We start from the raw sequence: 22,066 nt of genomic DNA on the forward strand, positions 1-22,066 counted from the left end.
AAACATTCCTGAAAAAAAAAAAAAAACAAACAAAAAAAGGCAATGCAAATGTGGTGGTCAAACAGCTGAGAAGGAAAAAGTGCTTAAACTTTTAATTTTTTTTCCCCCCATTTTCTCTCTGGTTTCCTCACTTTTGCCTGTAGACTAACTGAGCTTTAATTCCTAGACTGTGGAAGGACAGAAGCTTTGCTGCTGTATAGAACTGAAGATCCCAAAGTTATAAGGAAAGGTGTTTATTAACATTCCCCTTCTGGATGTGGGATCCCAAAGCATTGGTAGCACTAAGTGACCTGATGTAGCTACCTGTGAAGTCCCTATTGGAAATGAGAGGAGAAGCTGAGAATCTCCTGCAGCCAACATGCTGTGGTTTCTTAATTGAACTGTTAAACCACGTGGCTTCGTTTGAAGGTATAACTTCTAAATAAAAGCTTATTCACTATTCACCCAGCTACTGCTTGTCTTCCTGTTTTTTTATAGTCTTATTTTTAATAATAAAATATGTGCAAGACCTAGGCTATTGCAGCTTCCACCAAGAATTTTGCTAACATGTAAGTGCTAAGCAGCACCTCCTTGATTTGAAAGATAAGGCAGCAAGGAATTATTGCTTAGGGGTATTTCTTTTTAGTGAACATGCTGCACTACATTTATTTGTCTGCTGTGGAGTGTCATCACATATTCCGTAACTCGGAGTCACTAGAATCAGAGGGATGCAGTGCAGGCTGGGAGGTGTTTTATCTGTTGGCTACAACTCTGTAAGACTCCAGATTAATGCTCCATCTTCATTTAAGGTGGGAGGGCAGTGGAAGCAAGATGAAGTGTTGCAGCAGTCCTCATACTTAATCCAGTTCCCAGAAATTACAAAAAGCAATATGCCATCTGATACATTTTATGCACAGTGGTCCCAACCACCAAGGGCCTGGCCAATTGCCAGCGGGGTCCTGAGTGGGGGGCAGAGTTTCAGAATGTGCTTGTGGTGGTCATGAATGTCAAGTTTCTGATGCCTTTCTGAAATAAGATGTAGTAACAGCTGTACATTCCTATTCCGGTCCAGAACAGGAGTGGGATTCATGTTCTGATTCATATTCACATGCTAGAGTGAGCTTCTGATTGCCTTCTAGGTGGTGGTCAACTGACTGTCACTTGGGTGTCTTGAAAGCGCCCATTACATCAGAAAACTCCAGGAACTGGGAGTGAAGAAGAGGGAGAAGAATGATTAGCAGTCTTTAGTAGGAGCCTGGTCTGATGAGGAGTGCATTGGCTGTATAAGGCAGCCGTGAACCAGTGCAAAAGGCTATAATCAGGGGGAGTGGGGGGGATTCAGTTCCTGGTTCTTTAAACCACTTGGTGGTGTTGGTACAGTAGTTTTATCAGCCTCTGCTTGAGTATTCCCATCTGCTAGATGGGACACTGCTTGTGAGATGTAGTCAACCTGAGAAAATGAAATTCACTCTCATGCAGCCAGTTACTAGGGGTTGTATTTTTCTATTATAACTTTGTGTTCGGTAACGCTGAAAAAGGGTGTTGGTGTGATACAAAGGTAGTAACTTGAACATTTTCTGCTTTTGTTTCATTAAATGCATCATCACCACTACTTGATTAACAGCTTTTAAACAGCTTTTGTCTTATAAAGACAAAATAAGATGCTGATGTTCTTGTGAAAATTACTCTGCTTTATTTCGCCCACCTCTAAAAATCGTAATAACCTGCAAATTCAGAAAGGATTCTGTCTCCCTTTATCTTGTATTCTTTCACTGCTCTATTGTTTCCTTTCCTCAGCCCAGTCTAATTACTGTCAGTGCAACAGCTGCTGCCTCTGCACTGCTGAAGTCTCTGTGTTTGTCCATTTGAGTGAATTCCCCTCTCGTATTTGGGCTCAGCTGAGATGTACCCTCTGCCTGTGCCTCCTGTTTTTGTCTTCTATTATCTAATGACATAAAGCATTTTGGTGTACAGTTTGCATTAATAAGAAGAAAGCAAAAATTGCCCCACAAGTGGTGAACAAAACTGTATTGTGTGAGACAGTGTCTCATTTGGAGCCTTGTTTTGACAACCTTAGATTGGAAAAAAATGCCACTATGCATCTTCATGTCTCACTGAACTCTTTCTTCAGTGAGTTAAGATCAGCTCCCTTTCCCACCAGCTCATTGTTTGATCCAGATCATGCAAGTGTCCAAGATGCAAAGCAACACAAAGGGATGTTGTGTCTGTTCATGTAGCATAAGTGTATATATAGGACAGCATAGTCTGAAATGTAATTAAATGTAATAAATGTAAAAAAAAAAGTGGCAATGAAAAACATGCATGCATTACTCTAATCCTGGTCCTTTCAGAACAAAGAACAAATGTGGCTGCTGCTTCTCCAGTTGCAGCCTGTTTTCCTTAGTCTGTAAGCATGCATGAGAAGAATAAATTCAATAGAAAGTAATAGAAAGTTTAAGGATGGCCTGATGTAAGCCTGCTTTCTTTGCTGTTTTTTGGTCCACTCTAAAGCTCATATAAGTATAATGTGAAATAAGGGGTAGAGTTAAAAACCCAGACCAGTCTCTTTTTTTTTTTGCTTTTGAACCATGTGAAGAATGCCTCTAAAGGGGTTAGTTTCTTTTATATATTTTGTTTACTTAATTTATTTGTCCCTCTACACTAGAAATTCAGAATAGCAGTATGGTGGAAGCAAGATTGGCATTAGTACGAAGAGATGGGAAATAAGGGGGTAGGGGGCACATTAAAGCTTTGTCCCTTCTTTCTGCCACTCATACTTTTTTAATTTAAGGCTATTTTGCATCTGTTTTATTTGCCGTTTAAAGTTCACTCTTTCAAGCTTATTTTTCACAGAACCAGAATCTCCACTCTCTTCCCACCTCCCCCAACCTTTGCTACTATAAACTAGAATTTGAAGAAATATCTACAATTTCAAAACATACAATACAACTGTGAAGTTGCCAATGAGGGTAACACTGGATGTATGTACTGGTGCATCTAAGGAATTGTGGTCATTCACTGATGCTACCTAGTATTGCACACTTGATCTTACGGAAGTGGCCATGGACTTGACTCTTTCATCTTTTGCCCATTCCTACTCTCCCACCAGTAGATGATGGTTTGTTCTGTTGCTACTGAAGTCAAATTGGCATGCTAGAAACACATTGGAATTTGCAGGTGGCATGAGCATTTGAAGTGTCTCCTTGTCTGGGTAAGAGCTTTTTTTTTTGGCTTTTGTTTTGACAAGGCAGAAGAAAAGAAACTTGCCATTTGCCTGTGATTTCTTGATGGCCCTGTCAGAACAGCAGGAAATGTGTGAACTTATAATGGTCACTGTTTGCTGTGCAATGCATGTATTTGGACTTCTTTCTGCCACTTTCTGTATGGAAATCTAGGAAGCCTGGTCATTATTAGGGGTCTGATAGATCTGGTTACCTGATAGAGATGTGGCTGCTGCAGCCACAGCCATGTCTCCAGGTGCAACCACTAGCAAGGCTGGACATGTATTCCCAGTAGGGGCACACAAGCAGGCATGTATGATACATGGCTGGTCACATAGATCAGCACAGAAACACTCTGCACTCACACAAATGCAAACAGCACCAATGGCCTCACTCTATTTCCCTCTCTCTGGCTGAGTGGGATGGGTTTGTCAGTGGAAAACACATAGATACATAAAGTGTCCATCCCTCCAGTACCTGGGTTTCGACACTGTCTACTCAGAGCTGGCCACTGGATCCCCAGTTGCTGGCGCCTGAATGTATGAGCCCTCAAGGCTGCAGCCCCGCTCCTGTTGTTGGTATAGACGCCCTTGCTCACAGGCACACAGAGCCCCCCATTCCTGCATCCCCTGCATTGTGGATCTCAGTCTTGGACATAGAGTCCAACCAGTAGCAGGTCTTCCAGTTGACCTCCAGACCTAAGTCTCTCCAGAAGTTAGCCAGCAACACCCTGATTCAATTCCACCAATTGCCTCACTCCCAGGCACACACACATACCTGCCTACCAAGCTGCTTAGTTTAACTACTTGCTTAGCCAGCAAGTAGTTGCTGGCTAGTGTGGCTCGATGGTTACTAGCAACTACATATTCACTGCAGTTGCTGACACCACAGACGCTTGGGCTCTATGACCTGTGGTCCCACTCCAAGCAGTAAACCTATTTACACAACTGGCCCATTTTATCCTCTTGTCCCTCAATTTTCCATGCTTGTTTCCCTAAATCACCTTCATCCCCCCTTCCCCCGCTTTTGTTTCCTACCCTAAACATCCTCTAATAATTCTTGTTCAATCCCAAAACGGTCTTCCTCTGCATCCCATAATGTGTCCCCTACTCCTGAGCAGTAACCCCCCCTTAGTCTGTAATGTCACCCTGAAAGCCTGTCCAGCTGACTCATCCGGTAAGCATCACAACTGGTGAATGGGGCTGATGGTTCTCCTGGGATAGCCCTAGCAGTGGGCTGGGGCTCTGCTTTCCTGACTGAGTTTTTGGGAGTCCCTGTGCCTTTGTGCTCATATGTGTGTGTATGTGTACATAAAAGCCTTTGAGGGGATGATCGGTCTCTTGTGATGATCCTCGGAGTAGCTGCACAAGGTGTTACTGGGGTTCCCCCACCTGCCTCTGTGTTCCTGTGTGTGCCTTATTACTTGACCAAACTGTCAGCACCTACAGGAAGGTGAATAAGTAGGCACCAGCCTTTGGGTACCAATCATTCCCGGACAGAGCAGAAGAAATTTAATGTGGTTTTCCTCATTTCTCTTTTTGCATGACTCTTATTCAAGAATTCTTTTCTATTGGGTAGCTGCAAAACCTCTTTGTGTAGGATGTGACAGTGATTGATGCTTGACATTCTGGTCATCTTTGCATTTATTTTTCTGTTAAGAGATTTTCTGTAGTGTTTATCATCACTGTGTTTACGTGCTTATATAAAGACAAATCATGATGTGGTGAATGATGACTTGCAATGGTTGATGAGAACAATTCTAGGTAATTTCTTTATGCACTATTACTTCTTTCCCTGTAACTGGCATAATATGAGAGTGACAAAAAGGGTGTAGGAACTCCAAAGATATCTCTCGTCTTAAGCTGTTTTGATCCAGCTGTTAGTTTGGCTCCAGTCCTCCTGTATCCCCCCTCCCTATCCCCCTTCTCTCTCTTTTTTTTTCTCTCCATCCTCCAATCTGCTGCAGCTGTTAGAATTTCATCATTGTCTCCAAATATGACACTAGCACCACAGTCCTTTCTGTGCTAAGGGGAATGTAATTTGTGTGCTTTACATGTGCGTTATTGTTAGGTGATTGGCAGCCAAAACAGTGCTTACACCTTTGACTGCTGGAAGGCTGAATTTCTCGGTATGGAGGAGAATCTCATTCTGGGTGACAGAATAGGCCTTTCAGTCATAATTGTTAGGAGACACATTGGTATATACCTGCATGTGCAGCCTGCATGTGTGTATCTATATGCCAAAAGAAACTCTGTGACCTTGGATGTATAAAATGAAGTCATGGGCTATCTGTGATCACTGATGCAGACCTTCTACACTCTTTGCGTACCTAAGCATTGAAAGGGTCTGTGTTCAGTGTTACGTGACAGTTTATATTGGCTCATTTCTACACTGGATGCATGTTGTGAATTCTGTTGTGCAAATACAACTTTTGTGCAATCTAAGACAGTCCAGACTTCTGACTGGACTTGTCATCTTCTCTTCTTCCCTCTCAAAAAGTGGCAAGGATATTTGCACAACACTTTGACAATTCCAGATGTTTTTCTCTCCTCTGACATGTTTGTTTCATTAAATCCTTTGCAAAGAGGTATACAGCTCCTTTTGCAGTGTTAGTTCTCTGTGTAATGCATGGATTTAGAATGCTTTCCTGAGGGAGTTCATCATGGAATCAGTGAGGTTGGAAAGGACCTCTGGAGATCCTTTAGTCCAATCCCCTTGTTTAAAGCAGAGTCAGCTAGAGCAGGTTGCCCAGGTCTGTGTCCAGTCAGGTTTCTAATATCTGAGGATGGACATTCCACTAGCTTTCTGGGCAATCTGTGCTAGTGTTTGATCACCCTTAGAATAAAAAAAAGTTTTTTCTTACGTCTAATCAGAATCTGTCAGCGTCTCCTCATATGGAAGATGTTCCAGTCCCTTAATGATCTTTGTGGCCCTTCACTGGAGTTTCTTCACTATGTCCATGTGTTCTTGTACTGGGGAGGCCCAGCACATGACATAGTACTTCAGGTACAGCCTCACCAGTGCTGAATAGAGGGGAATGGTCACCTTCCTTGTCCTGCTGCTGATGTTGCTCGTAATACAGCCCTGGATGCTGTTGGCTTCTGTGACTCAAGGGCATGTCGCTTGGTCACGTTCAACTCATTGTCCCACCAGGACCCCCAGGTTTGTTTCTGCAAAACTGCTTTCCAATTGGTCTGTCCCCAGCATATACCAGTGCATGAGGCATGAGGTTATTCCTCTTCAGGTGCAAGACTTCTCACTTCCCTTTGTCAGTTTTCATCTGGCATATCAGCCACTCTTCTTGATTTTGTATCATCTGCAAACTTGTCAAGGGAAGAAAGTGGTAGTGGCAAATGCAACTTCACAAAATTCTCATTTGCTTCAGTAGCTCAGAGTGAAAGCAGGATCTTGCCAGCTGACCTAGGGGGAAAGAGTGTTTGTTGGATGCAGTATGGCTCCATTGTGTAAAGCTTAAGAGAGTGTTCTACCACTTCAGGGCTCATGGAATTCCCCACTGATGAGGGCTGTATGTGTCCCTTCTGTATTTAGTTATTCAGGATGGAAAACACAGTGCAGAGTGTTTGCTGATACAAAAGCTGAAAAGAACACTTCAGATGACTACTTTTGATGTTTACCTTTGCTCCTGTAAGTCAAAATTGTCCTAGATGGAAATTGTTATGAGACTTTAGGAAGCCCTGAGGTCTGCGGGTGATGTCTCCCATTATATGAGTAACGCTCCGCACATTTTGAGTTAAGGGAAATGCAATATTTTTGTAAATAAATATGGCTTTCTTAAGCAGTCTGTGACTTCTTGGCCATGTGATTTTGATATGCTCCATTCAAGACAGAATGCTCAGCCCTCCTTCACCTGGTGTTGAATGCTGTCTGTTGAAAATTGCTATTGAAAATTGGTATGGCTAATGCTCCAAGTAAGCAATCCTGAAAATGCATTTTTACCTTGTGTTTCTTAACCTAGAGATTGTGGGGAGATCACTTTAAACAATGCATTTAAACTCTGTGAGCGCTGGTCTGAAAGCAGGTGTTGAAAACTGATTGCCAACTTGCTTTGGGGATGTGGACTTAACTGGTTTGTTCTGTTAACAATGTTTTCTATGGACTTCTCTTACAAACCTCATCAAGTCCTGCCTGCTTTCTCCTGCCAAATAAATATTCCCTAATAATCCTGAAATCTGTTCCTTCATTTTCATTATTTATGTGCTTGTTTAATAAATAAACAATCTTTTTTTTTCTCCAAGAAGCCTACACTAACTTATATGTGAGCTGCTCCTTGGCTGAACCACATAGCAGCTTCGGTATAGTGTGGTGTATTTGTCAGTGTTCTTTGAAGAACCACTGGTGCTCTGGAAAATCAGCACTACATAGGGATGTTCCTGAGGGGTGTGGAGGTGTCTTGAAAGAGTAAAATGAAATAGGTCTTGCATGTCTCTGCTGTGCTAAAGCAACATGGAATTAGTTATATCTGGGCTTCCTGCATTGTCCTGAACTTCTCATTTCTAAACCTGACAATTACATTCTCGGCAATTTGCAGGATATGAGCTGGATCTCCTGTAGAAACCCACTGCATGTGCCTTCCTACTTGACAGTAATCATTAGTAACTAGTAACCAGTTCATTTAAACTGCTGCTTAAATATTTTGAATAGTTGTTTCATAAACAGTGTGAATAAACATTTTGAATAATCTTCTTTTAAATTTCAGTTGTCCTAATTTATTTTCCATGGTGTATCTTTAGAATAGAATAGAATAGACTATTTCAGTTGGAAATTTATTTCAGTTTAACTTCTGCTCTGTCAACATCATAATGGAGGAATTATACACACAATCTGAAGCACCATTCCCAAGGAAAGAAAAGGAAGGAAATGCAGATTTTGTCCATGTCACTCATTTGTGAATAGGTCCCTGCAGAGTAATAAAGAACTTCAGTATCATTGGCTCTTTTTTTTAGCTAAATTGTCATAGACTCCACATAAACAGTATAAGATCCCTCTAGCTGGGAACTTTTTTAGGGGAGTTCTATATTATATTACATGTTCCTAGCTGCTGTTTCAAATTTCTAAAGTGGGATTTTTCTGATTACAAGCTAAAGTTTGAATTTCCAGCGCCACTGAATCCCCCTCCAAACATGCTGACTATACCAGGCAGACGGATATTCTAGTGGATTTGTTAATGTTCAAGCTACATTCCTACCATTCTTTTCTCACAGGAAAATATCTGTAAATAACTGTCTAAAATTTCTTACTCTGCTGGGTTTCCTGTCACCCTCAGGAACTTTAGTGCCTTCTTTATTTTGAGTGTTAGTATACCTGTAAGAATAACCAACTGAGGGTATGATGATGGATCAGTGCCATTTGGATAAAGGAGCATATATTGAAATATGCCTTTTCTACCTTCTTTTAAAGGTACATAGTGTCACTTTATCCTTGCATGTGTTAAGGGATTTTTTTATATCTAGGTTTTAATCTTAAAATAGGATTATTGCAGCACTGATTTCTTTCTTTGTTTCCTGCAAGAGTCATTGGTTCTATGAAAGTTTAGTGCTTGGATCTCACCCAAAAGCTTTTATTTTCCCAATTCTAAAGTTTTCATCCATGGAAGTCTGCGTTAAAAGTTCTGTTACATTTAGTGTATCAAGAAAAAAGAGCCCAGTTTAACTAGGAAAAAAAATGCCAATCTGTTACTGACTATATAAGCTAGTTGTAATCTTAAAATATAATTTAAAACTTTCTTCCCCCTCAGGACAATTGGACAAATCTATTTAGTCTCTCTTCTACTTCTTTTGTCTCATTCCTAAAGTTATTCCTCATAGTTTCTTTTGATTCAAAATACATGAGATAATGAACACTGTCAACAGAGCTATGTTTAGGCCATCATTTTTGAACTTTTGCACTTAAAACATAGACTTGAATATATTTCCATCTTTTTATATTAAAAGATTGCAGATAGTTGACAGTTTTACGAATTGACCTTAAATATGAATTTCAGAACTTTAAGCAAAAAAATTTCAAAATTTAATCAGTAATCTTAGTTTGGACCACTGCCAATCCTCATTATGCTTGGGATGTGAGGTTTCTATGTTTATCTGAACAGGTTCTGTCTGACAGTTTTACTTGTCAATTTCTCTCAAAGACAGCGAATCATCAATTTGTTATCCAGTTTCTAAAACTTGTTAGAACATCTGAGAAGTGCTAGGTAGTTCACATTCCTCATGGCTATTATTTGAATCTCTGATGTCTTTTCGTGACTTGTCAATCCGCTTAGGGATTGCTGCGTGACTCAATCAACAAGCTAGTCAGGACCTTCTACAGCACTGTGCTGGGGCAACAACAAAACATGTTATGGCTTGGTTTCAGAGAGTTCTGTTGATGCATCAGCTGTAAGCTGTGGTGTAGCAGTATGCTGGCTTGTCTCAGAAGTGTAGCTGGAGCGTGGGTGTATGTAGAAAGTTGTGCGTTATCTGTACTCTGAACATATGAAGATTCTTCTCTTTCTCCACAGTCTGAGTTGGATAAAAGCCTTAGCACATGCCTCAGCTGTTGAGAGGGGAACTTTCTTCATAGAAAAGGTGGTATACCTGTAGCTGGTGGAAGTCCTGACCATGGAAAGTCATGGTCGTCTTACAAACACTACTTTGGGCATTTCAGGATTTTTAGGTTTTCCAGTCTCAATATTAAATGCTGAGGATTAGATGCCTATGTGTAAAGAGGAATGTGTTGTAACGGTATGGTTTTTGGGTGTGAGACTACAACAGGTAGGCAAGTATATGCAAGAAATATGACCCAGTAATAAGAACTATGAGTGCTAGGTGGTTTAAGGTAAGATCTTTTTGCTCTGGTTGGCTGGCAGTTTGGACTTAATTGGATCTTATTTTTTAATTGTGCAATTTATATTGAAATTAATTGCATAGTAGTGGCTGATAGGAATATTCTAAATGTAACCAATCTTCTGCTGGGTAGTCTATAATACAAGGCATTTTAAAGAGTTGGCAGTTTTTGTACAGGCTGAATTATTATGCAAACTATCTAGGAGCATATGATTTATGCCAAAGGTGCTGTAAGATTGCATAGATTTAAGACTTTTATTCTGAACTACTGCATTTATACACTAAAATAATTATACGGTGCTGACAATGCAGCACCATTTAAGAAGATGATTGACTGAATTTTACTTAAGTCTATTGTTTAAGATAAAACTATGCTACTGTATTAAAAAAATGAGAAGAAAAATCTCACACAAGATGATGAAATGCTGTCAAGTCATAGATCATAACACTGGAATTGGGAGTCACTCTCTTTCGAGAATTATATTGTTTATACCTCCATTTAGAAGTGTCCTTACATGATGAAACAGTCCATATAAATGCTGAAATTTGGTGAGATCTCTGTTGCTGTTAACTTTTCATATTGACTATATAAGAGTATAGGCAGTAGTCTGATCGGAACTGGCTCACTGCTAAACCTGCTATAATTATTTATAATCATTGTCAGTGATTGGGGGTGGGGGGAAATAATTACTTCTGGTACAGTGACACTCAGAAGTACAAAATTACTAGGTCTGTGTCTACACATAGTACCATAGTGGTATACCTGCACTTGGGTGTCTGAGTACTACACCTTGAAAATGAACCCAGGACTGTCTGCTTGACTGTCCTTTCTGGAAACTAGCTTCTTGTACAGGTGTCTGTGGGACCTCTGTTGGGGCATGTTTGTGCTGTAGGAATCCAGACTGTTTTCTGGTTGACTGTAGGAGAGCTTGTCTGTCCACTTAGGCATGGTGTTTGTGCTGCCTGGAGGGATAAGAAGAACTTGGGGAACCATTGACAGGCCACGGGCCCAGAAGCAGTCAGTTCTGTTGTCCTCACCTCTGCAAACAGGTTGGGTTTACCAGCAAAGTGGCTTTATCTGACAGTCCAGATGAAAAATACTTGTAAACTATGAAAAAGACTTAAGAGGTAAAAAAAACTCTAGCCAAAAAAATCCTCCACCAAGTTACATCTGCTATGAAGAACAGCCTGAAGAGGTAACCTTGAACCAAAGAGCTTGGACAGTCAGTCGCTTGGGCAAAGAAATGATGCTGAGAGATGGCCCATTTCAAGCCATGTGTCAAGCCTATGTCAAATCGAGAAGTAGCACCCATCATTCGGGAGTCCTTCCTTGTGCAGTGATGTGTCTTCTTAGCTCAAAATCGACATCGGTTAACTATTAGTAGCCTATAGCTGTGTGGCACTTGTATAAGGCTGGGTTTGGTGTTGTCCCAAGCAGAAGCAATGGAGCTGGAGAGGAGAGGGGGAAATGGAGGGAAGGATGGATGGTCACGTGGTGTTATAGACATTTTGTGCTACTACTTCTTGACTCTGTGCACAACCTCCTTATATAAGGACCCCGAGTGCAAATACAGTGCTAACAAGAGAAGCCTACAATGCATCACAAGTAGTTGCCTCTTCAGCTTTTCTCACTGACCATCAACATTGGAAGGCAAATGATAAAAACGGCAATGGGGGAGGAGTAATAGACAAATAGCTGATGCTATTTACTAGCAGCTCTTTCCAGGTCAGCATGACACAGGCAAACCAACTCCTAATAATTCTAGAAAATTTCGATAAGAGCTCAGACAGTTAATACTTGAGGTGACCTTTCTAGTTTAAGTTGTGATAGGTGTATCTTAACAATTTTTATATTTTTTTGCTTCACATCAGACTTCCAGTTTTATTTCTCATATTTCTAATTCTAAGCATTCTAAACTTCTTTTTAAAAATAAACCTAAACTATTTATCTCTAGCAGTTGCCAGAACAGAGGAGTGTTGATATAAACAGATATACTGGTGCTCTGTTGTCCCAGCCTTTCAGAAAACTACTAGTCAGCAATAGCTACAGTGAAATGGTTTGGTTTTAGGTAGTCCTGTGAGGAGCAAGGAGTTGGACTTTATGATCCTTATGGGTCCCTTCCACCCTTCCAACTTGAGATATTCTGTGATTCATTCTTTTACCTACTGTGTTTACTATGTGGAAAATGACATGGCTCATTCCAAATACAGCTACAACTCTCTAAGTTTTCATTCAATTACTCTGCACACCTCAGCTTTTTCAGTTTTTGTTTTTAAAAAATGGCTGTCTAAAGTCAATTACTATATTGATGTAGCTTTTTGCAGTTGAAAGATGAACAAAGATCTGGGATACTGTTAATGCCCGCAAGGTTTGGTGTAAAAGTGCTGAAACAGATTTTTTTAGCGCTCTGTTGGAGAGTCTATTTTCCTATCAGGGTTTCAATTTCAGAATGAAAAAGACACATGTAGCAAGCTGTCTCTGCATTGCCATGTTGTAGCAGAATCCCATAAAGTGAGGTATCCGTCTGTAATTCAAAACTTCAAGAGGGATCCAGCTGAAGCAATGAAGGTCCCACTTTTGGCATTCACGCAGTAGCTGACTGGGCATTGTGCCATTCATCAGAGGCAATACACATTCCCTCTCAATCCTGCTATGATTCCCTTCCTCCCTCCTGTTTCAAATGCTTTCATAGAGCTTAGCAGCATGAACTTTCACCAGAGGAGGTGAAAGTGGTGTTGCTCATTCTGAACATGCCAGGATTATTTTCCCAAGTTCAAGTCCCATTGAAGGTTTGTTCCTATTTTTCTGCTCATGGTTGCTGCGTTGTAGCCCTACAGTTGGCTTGCACTTTGGTGTAATTACAAGAAAAAAAAAAAGCTAAGAGCTGTTTTCAAGCAAAGAAAATTAATGTCCTTTTATTCTGAGCTGTACTGTATTACCAGGAATCCAGTTATATTCGGTCCTTTGCAAATGAAGACCATAAAAGACAAGCAGCTTTGATCAATCTCGGTTACCATTGCCATGATATTGTATCCTCGGAGTCAGTGTGGAGTTTTTTCAGCAACAGTTGGTACAGTTTCTGAATGTGGAACTTAATTTTCATTGTTACATGTTATAAATGATGGTTGGGGAGATTTTTATTTCCATGTTTTGTGAGAAGCTGTAGCTAAAACCATAAATATAATCTGTCTTCTGGAAAAATTGAAATAAAACCAAAAACTTTGTCATCATGAACTAAACCGTAGGGACCTCTGCACAAGAGCAGCTGAGAGGGAATACCTGTACCTGATGGGTGGTCTATCCTTCAGAGAATATCTCTGTCTTCTCCCCACCCCCGCTGATGAGACGAAGCTGGTGAGCATTTAGATGAGGTCCTAAGGGATATGACGACTTTTCATTTTAATGTATATTGTGGTAAGATCATTGTGTTTAAAGCTCGCGTCAGTTGTTTCCCATGTGATCTTGGTGGCCATGTACTGAAGTAAGAAACTGCTGTGGTAAAATAGATGTGGAAGTAATGCTGATCATGAATAATCATAAATCTTGATGGTTGAAAGAGCCTCTCTGCGTCACCCCTGCCTAAGATGAGATTCTCTGAATTGCTCTTAAGCACTTCTAGTTATAGAGCATTGCAGCTTGCCTTTTCTTGCTAGCCATCTTCCTTTTGACCTTCCACTTAAACCCATCCTTCCACTGTGTTTAAGGGACAAAATTCCAGGAGGATGAATGACATGTAGGTAATGATCTGTAATAGTCTTTCCATTTCTGTATCACTAGTTTGCATCCAGCCCAGGTGGTAAGGTCTGAAAGTTGTTGCTAACTGATAGCTTTCTGGTGGGCTGTGAGAAATGAGATACGATCCAGGCCTCAGTGAGCAGAGGTTTCTTGTAGAGAAAACAGTTTCACTGCTCAGTCCCTATTTGAAGTGTCAGCAGAGGTACTGAGGCAGAAAAAGACCCAGGGGACTGAATTCCTTTGAACAGAAATGGTCAAAAAAGAACTGTGTTTTTCAGAACAGACAATAAGGGAAGGCTAGGCTACAAATAGAGTTTGCACAAACACAACAATATTGCTTTCACATAACAAGGTGTTAAAAGCAAATATAGTAAAACCCGTATTAGGACTAAACTATACTGGTTTTACATACTAAGGAGGAAACTGAAAGAACATTACTGAGGCTGCAGAAGTTAAGCACTGACAAGAAGTAAAAAGCAAAGGGAGCTGGTGATGGCTGTTCTAACATGGGAAAAGACAGCCTTGGCACAGCATGACTGAAGAAGGTACAGAGCCTCCATCCTCAGAGGCTTTTAGGAACATGTATTGTGCAAGCTACTCAAATGGAGAGTACATCCCTGTAGATTTTTCAGCAATTTTTGTGAGGTCTGGCAGACATGAAATATTTCCCACAGAGCTGTGAGAGGTAGTGTTTTTCTTCTTCTGTTGGTCTTTTGGGGAGCAGTTACAGGACATCTCTACTGTTTCCCTGCTGTGAGTGTGGCATGCGGCATCTGGCAGAGTTAGCACTGGGACACAGCTTCCTGGTGAGCAGATGTCTGTATCTGTTGATACTGCTTTTGGAGAGAAGGGCATACTAAAGGAATCTTTGAGCCCTATTTGACTGAGAGTCTGATTCTGTGAAAGTAGGGGAATAATGGGCTTAAGGTGCTCTGCATGACTTCTATACAGTTGCCTTATGTGGATTCAGTGTGATGCCACTTTTCAGTTCCCCTGAGATGCCATCTTGTTGTCTTCTAGGGGAGTGTACTGTACCATACAGCCAAGGAGCACCTATTTTGCTTTTTGCTTATTGTTCAGTTGTAATCACTGTGTGCTGTTTAAACTCTGCTCTGAAGTCAGCCTGCAATGACCTTATTGTGATGATATTGGAGTGCATCATATAATTTTAGGACTTAATTTTTCAGAGCACTTGTTTGAGGGAAAGTGGAGGGTTGCCTTTTCTCCGTTGTGATGCGTGGTAGTTGGACATAACAAGGTTCAGAAAGTTTTTCTTTTCTGGCTGCCCAGTTTTAGACCCTGTATTTTTTTCAGGACACTTGGTGTTAAATAACAGCCCATGTTCACAGTGCAGGTCCCACTGTAATTTTAAGTGCTTGGCCATTCCGCCTGCAGAGCAACCTTGGTCTCAACACAACTAAGAAACAAGAAACGTGATTAGTAGGAACATGACTATGTGAAGAATTTTGCTATACATTCCAAAAAAACTCTGTGGTAAATGCAAGGATCACGTTGGATTTCGAGGACAGGAGTTGACTCCCTTGACTGTCAGAGCATTGTTCCTGTTTGTGCCGTCCTGGTCTTCTCCATCGCAGAACCTGTATCCTCGCGTGTTACGTGTTGGGGTTGTACATGATACTGCTTTCTCCCTAGAGTAAGATGGTCACGCTCATGGAGTGTGGAAGCCACTTTATTTTCACGGAGAAAATAAACCTGTGATCACATGAATGGACCTGCAGTGGGCTGGTTCCCAGTGTTTAGTGGGTAAATTTGCAATCATAATGTCCTTTTAATGTGGACCTTGGCATATGATTTCCCAAGTTTTAAAAAAGCAAACATAAATTCCCCTTGACTCTTCAATATATGTTATGCTGCTGTCACGGATTGTAGGCAGGCAGTTCTAGATTCCCAGCGCTCATCTCTGCCCCTTTTGCTGATAATGTAAATTCCATCAGTGTTTGCTGAGTGGTTGTCCTCTGTGTTGGTTGCTTTGCCCTTGGGCTTTGCAGCTATTAGCTGTGCAGTGGGATATTTAAAAAGGCAGCTGGGTCTCACTGCGAACTCCAGTAAGGAGCAAGTTCTTACTTGGAGGAAGTTTCCCTTCTCTCAGAGATAAGTTTGTCCCTACTATCAAGTTTCAGTGGTGACTTGTGTATCTCTGGTTTTATTTTAGTCACCTTCTCCTCTGGCCTTTTCATGTCTCTGTGCTCCACAGATTTTTCATATTTGTGTTCCTGTGTGTTGCTGATCTGTGCCACTGGTATTTCTGAGGGCTTTCAGTGTAAACAGCTGAGTTTTCCACGCGATTCTGTCAGTTTTAGAACTCCTGTACAGTATTTGACACACCACTATCTTATATGGAAAGTAGACATGTAGAAATGCGTCCCTGGTATTTAGCCCCCTTTGAAGACAAGACACATTTTATAAATATAGTTAGAAATAAATGTATTGCTATTTTTATCACTGCAAATATGGCCTGCTGATGGGATTGATTCAGGTAATTATGAAATGGTTGGCTTTTTTTCACTTTTAATGTTTCTCTTATTAAATCTGACCATAAATACCTCTTTTTATTTTTCTGGAGAGCATTTTGCTGAAAATGTCATTGTTCATGAGGATTAAGTGATGTTTGTTTTCAGTGTCCCTTCCTTGTTCATGAGGTTGATTCATTTAACTCCCTAATAATGTTGTGTGTTCCTCCCTACTTTCTTCTAGAATCTAAGACCAATCTGTTGAGTGCTTCTGCTCTCTCAGAGTAATTTCATGATACTTACTTGCTCCTTCCGTAAAGGAAGCAGCCTATAATTGTGAATTATTTCCTTAAATACTTACCATTTTTCATGGTGGTGTTCACCTGGGCTTGTGTTCTAGCACACACATGAGCAAGAGTATATGGAGAAAGTGAAAATTATTCATTAATGATCTAACACCCTGCTGTGATCAGACTTGAGCTCCATAGGCTTCAAGTGTAAAAGATCATTTCAGCTGATGAGAACAACAGGTCCTGAACTGTCTGTGGGCAGCATGATCCCCATTTTCTGTATGTAAATGGAAAGCTGCAATTCTGTTGTCAGTAGGGTGGGAGAGCTGGAATGAAGATCTATCAGAATTCCTAAACTGTATGCATCGCCTAAATATTCATAGCTCATTCAAAATGTGACCTTCAAAACAGTTATACAATCTTGAGTTCAGCACTGAGCGTGCAAGGTTTGTTTTGCTTCATTTTAGTTTTAGGTGGAGGGATACACGTAGGAATGGATTTTGTAAAATGTGTTAGTTCTCACGTGGTCACCTCAAAACCCATAATTCCTGTCAAAGTTTATTGAGACACTGAGTCCTCCATGTGAAAGTGCTGTAGAGTGCTGAGTGTCTTTGGATACTGAAAGGAAGGCTGTTAGGCTCTGAGCTCTCTTAAGAATCTGAAGCTAAAACGGGAGCTTTAATACTAATGCCCCTTCCATCTTGAAAAATGAATTAATTTCTCCACTATAGCTTTTTCTATTTTTCTCTGTGACTTTTTTCCTGGTATTTTATACGCCGAGTCTTTCAGTCTAAGGCTGTGAGGTGCTTTCCAACCTCCCTTATAAAATTCAGGATCTGCCGACTGTTTCCTTTCCTCTTTTAGACTTAAGCGCTTGTTAATTTCCCCCACCCCAGATTTCCCCCTGGTGTCTCAGGATGCAGTGCTTCTGGTGCTTTGATATGCTTGGGCTTACATTTTGTATTTGAGCTGAGCTCCCTGTCATGGGATAGTTGCAGGCTGCATTCCTGTGCTGGAAATAGATGCTTTCTGCATAACCTGCTTCCTTTTTTACCCTTTAGCATCTAAAGCCTCTGGTAAAGCACTGTCTTCACTACTATAGATGGAGCACCATGGAAACCATCAAAAGCCGAGAAAGGTGACACGGTCAGCGTAAAAGCTTGCGAGGTTATAGAGGTGGAAGTTCAGAGCATCTGTTTGTTTTGAGAAACCTTACTGTAATATTATTTTTATTTAAGCTAAAGGAAAGAACCTTTCTTTTTCTTATGAGATATAGACACAAGAAAAAACCCAAATACCTTATGAGGCATAGATGACTTGTTACACAAGCATTTTTAGATACTTCATTCTCTTATGTGCCCTTGATAGGAAATTATTCAGCATGTGCTGCGTTTGATTTTCCCAAAGGGTGTCTTCTCAAGAACCAAGCAGCAAAACTGAAACATTGTTCAGAATGTATTCTGATGATAATCAGATGGCTGTTTAACTGTTATTTTCTTCCTCATCAGAAAAAAGGAACTTAAGGGGTTGATTTAAAAAAAAAAAAAGTTACTCTTCGTTTCAGGATCCTAGAAGATGTGGTTGTATAATACTAGGCAAGGACTGTCTTGTAAACACAAATTTCTGTAGGTCTGAATTAATTTTTGCCAGTGGTTCTGGCAAGTGTGGGTTTTGCCTGTAATTAAGAACAACTGCATCTGACTTTGGGAAAGTCACTTTTCTCATATGGGTATCTGCTTCCTGCCTTTAAAATAGTACTTCCTTTGCCTCTTAGGATTCCAGCTCTTTGCTGCAGAGACAGCTTCAAGGGACAGAGTCCAGTTGTTGGAGGAGGCACTTCTTGAATCATACCAAGCCTAAATTCAACTTCCCACTCCTGCCAGAGGTTTCCTGTGTGAGCTTTGGCACTTTACTTGAAATCTCTTTGTTATCCATGAAATGGGATAATAGGCGTGTCCTGCTACACAAGAATATCTGGAGGGTACATGTTCAAGAATCGACTCATTTAGGCTGTGGTTGCACAGCTTTTGAAGCTGATGTTAAATTGGGATTGCTGTGATCCAGCCCTGTCCTCCTTTTCACCTGAGTATGCTTTCCTCTGTGTGCTAGTACTTTGTGGAGCTGCCCTGGCCAGATTGATGACGCTTTTTTCATAGGGATAGTTTCTGGTCAGCTCAGCTTCTTGAAATGTCTCACTGAACAGGTACAAATGCCAGTGAATTCAGGAGTCACCAAAGCCCTGCAACCTAGAAAGAGACTGCAGTGTTAGTGATGAAATTATAATGTTGAATAAACAGCTATGTACCGAACAGTACAAAGAAGCCTTATTTTCTGCAGACTTGCTGTGCGGGTCCTCCTCGCATGAAAGCTGGTGCAGAACAGTATCTTAAAGTAAAATGTTGAGAAATTTTCATCCTCCACCCACAGTCTATATGCTACTCAGTCCCAGTGTTTCTTGATCTTGAATGTACCCCTGTGCTGAGTTTCCTATTACTCTGCTGTGCAGTTCATAGCACTTAGCTCTGAACTTCAAAGCTGTTCTTCATCCTTTGCCTTAGTCCTTTTCTCTTGCAGAGCAAACCCAACTTTCTTTCATGTTGTTCTTAATATGTAGGAGGTTGATTTCCCTCTCTCTTTCTTTTCCAAGGTGCTACAAGTACAAAAACCCAAACGTTGGGGAGGAGTTGGAAAGAACTTATTACATTTGACCTGGTCTGCATCATGCAGGGCGTGAGACTTTGTAGCAAGTCCTAAAGGGAAGTGTGTTGATAAGGCAGCGTTTCACTGTAGAGTAAATAGTTCTGAAAGACATCTCATAAGAAACAAATCATTGGCAAGAGTAACTCTGGGACTGTACATGTAATTGTCTAGTGTCCTTGCTGGCAGCAGACATCAAAATACTTTAATTCATATCTACTGTGATTCATATATTCTGTAATATATGTATATACACACAAACCATAACTTCAGTGTAGGGGAGATATGAATTTTTAAGATCAAGTTCCAAATTTAGGAAGGGCATTAAGGTACTTGAATACATCCAGAGGAGGGCAGCAAAGCTGGTGCGAAGGGCTGGAAGGCATGTCCTATGAGGAGCGGCCAAAGACTCTGGGCTTGTCTAGTTTGGAGTAAAGGAGGCTGAGGGGCAACCTCATTGCTCTCCACAGCTTCCTGAGGCGATGGAGGTGGAGAGGGGAGGGGCTGATCTCTTCTCCATGGTATCCAGTGATAGCATGCGTGGGAACAGCTCAAAGCTGCACCAGGGGAGGTTCAGACCTGATGTTAGGAAGCATGTCTTTACCAAGAGGGTGGTCAGACACTGGAACAGGCTTCCTAGAGAGGTGGTCAATGCCCCGTGACTGTCAGTGTTTAAGAAGCATTTTGACAATGCCCTTAACAACCTGCTTTAACTTCTGGTGATCCCTGAAGTGGTCAGGAAGTTGGACTAGATGATTGTTGTAGGTCCCTTCCAACTGAAAATATCCTGTCCTGTCCTATTCTATTGTATTCTATTGTGTTCTGTTTGTCTGGCCATGCCCTTGCCTAATCACTGCAGTTTATCTTGTCTTCTTAATGAATTCTATTTCTGACTGTTTCCATGGGTGAGGGATTCTCTTTTCTCTGTGGATGCATGAAGTCAATGTACTAAGATTTTACTCTCCTGAGCTTTCTTCCTGATCAGCTAGTGAGGGGCACAGAATCAGGCCATTCCTACTGTCTGAATATATGTGACTGGCCACGTGTGTGTGTGTATATATATATTTAATGTATGTGTGCATGTGCATTGGGAGAATATGCTTGGCTTTGCTACTGTCTGGATGTGGGGACATGGACCTGAAGCAGCTTTGCATCTATGGCGCTATCAGATTTGGCAGCTCTTTGCAGGTTGTAGTTACTGTTTCTAATTGGACAGCTGGAAATCTGACATTTGAATATTGGTGATGGGAATGGGGGTGAAAAGGGGGTTGGTTTGGTATGTATGGGGTCCTTTTTGTTGGACATTTGAGAACAAAGTGGTTCACAAAGAATTTGATACCTTTCACGTGAATGAGTTGTAACACAGCATGCTTAGAGATTTGCCTGCGTTAGGAACTGGGACTAGGCTTGCACTCATATGTCTTAGACTCTGCACCTCCTTCTCGCTCTTCCAATTGGCCTTTCTCCATTTCTGATGTCTTGCTGTTAAATAACAACATTGGTCTGTCCTCAATAAACTTTTCCTGGACACAGGATGCCTGAAGTCTAGGGCATTTCTGTTTCTCTTGGAGCTGGGACCCAGCATTCTGCCTGGCTCCTCAAACAACTGCCCCAAACAACTGGCCTTTTGTTAAAGAGAGAACTTCTTTAACTCGTGATTTGTGTAGCATATAGGTCTTTGTCTCATAATAGCTCTCAGATGTTTGCAAATACACTTTTTTTTGAGCCTATTTTCTTACTGTTTGTTTTGCTTTTTCAGCTTCTCTGTTGAGCCACTATATGAATGCGATAAATACCCTAAGAGTAAAATTAGTCCATGTTACTCCTAAACTGTAACAGAACCATTCTGCATTCATCAGGCCATTACTATTAATGCAGAGCGGAAAGCAGTGGCTGATATATACATCCTAACACAAATTCATGAACTGAAATTCAAAACCAAAGAAATTGTACAATGGCTGTGTCCTTTTATGAACTCCTAGTCAGCATCCCCTTTATTATTTTCTATTGTTGCACTGTCTGTACCATGTACCAGAAGAGCCTTAACCTTGTTTTTTCTTGGTTTGCGACAGAGTGAGCATGTGAAAAAACAGACCATCATCACTCATTTCTCTGCCTTCATTGTTCCCTGCAATATGTCCAGTACTGAGAAATCTCTTTCCCAATCTAATATAAATAGCATCGCAGAAAGTGTTTAAAAGCTCAGCCAAGGCAGAGGTTTATCTTGCTGGGCTTTAAGCATACATATGAGAAGGTCTTCCTTTTTTGCATGTATTTACCTCTTCATGGCTTACTAAAATCTGAACCTTCTGAACTGACTGAACTGGTTCAGCTGCTTGCTCCTGTCTGCCCTGCCCTTTCCTCCCTTTTGTGCTGCTTTCCCTCAGGCATGACAACAGTGTTTGTACCCCACACCTTTGCTTTTTCTTCCATTGTATGTTTTGGATTTCTAGGAAATTCTAGGTCTGAATTCCCATCTATCTTCTCTTACCTGGCCTGTTTGTTGCAGCTTTTTCTCTCTGTCACTCTGCTTGGCATCTGTTTCCACCTTTGAGATTTGCATGTCAGCTTTTCCTTGCTGCATGCTGATGCGCGCAACTTCCCCATCTTCCATTTCTCTAAAATTAGGGTACAAATAGGAGACTTTGGTCAAGTGTATCCTCCTCCACGTGTTAGCCAGTTCAGTAAACTGCTTTTCAGTCTACTCAGTTGTTGCTTGATTGACAGAGCAAAATTAGTTAAAAGCATACAGGGGCTTATATAGATCAAGTGCAAATTTTATAATTTGGTTTATTAAACACCAGCTTTCTGAATGTATCAGTTCAAAGACTGA

The 22,066-nt window shown here is 41.0% G+C and overlaps 1 protein-coding gene and 1 long non-coding RNA gene across 5 annotated transcripts in view; one reads left to right on the forward strand and one right to left on the reverse strand.

Annotated features, from left to right (window-relative positions):
• Positions 1 to 22,066, forward strand: part of TSPAN9 (tetraspanin 9) — a 198,584-nt gene that overhangs the window by 40,287 nt on the left and 136,231 nt on the right. For 2 of the 4 annotated variants that reach the window (XM_064463415.1, XM_064463407.1), the window contains exon 2: positions 6,750 to 6,845. The exons of the other annotated variants lie outside the window; for them this stretch is intronic. The gene's annotated coding sequence lies outside the window, so the exon portion shown is untranslated. The remainder of the gene's footprint in view (positions 1 to 6,749; positions 6,846 to 22,066) is intronic. 4 annotated transcript variants of the gene reach the window in all.
• LOC135315399 (uncharacterized) overlaps positions 17,781 to 22,066 on the reverse strand; it is a 37,289-nt gene continuing 33,003 nt past the window's right edge. Inside the window, exons 3-4 of the long non-coding RNA XR_010374863.1 lie at positions 21,725 to 21,851; positions 17,781 to 18,782 (exon numbers count right to left, since the gene is read on the reverse strand). This is a non-coding gene — a long non-coding RNA (uncharacterized LOC135315399). The remainder of the gene's footprint in view (positions 18,783 to 21,724; positions 21,852 to 22,066) is intronic.

Source organism: Phalacrocorax carbo, chromosome 1 (assembly GCF_963921805.1).
Source record: "Phalacrocorax carbo chromosome 1, bPhaCar2.1, whole genome shotgun sequence".
NCBI lineage: Eukaryota > Metazoa > Chordata > Aves > Suliformes > Phalacrocoracidae > Phalacrocorax > Phalacrocorax carbo.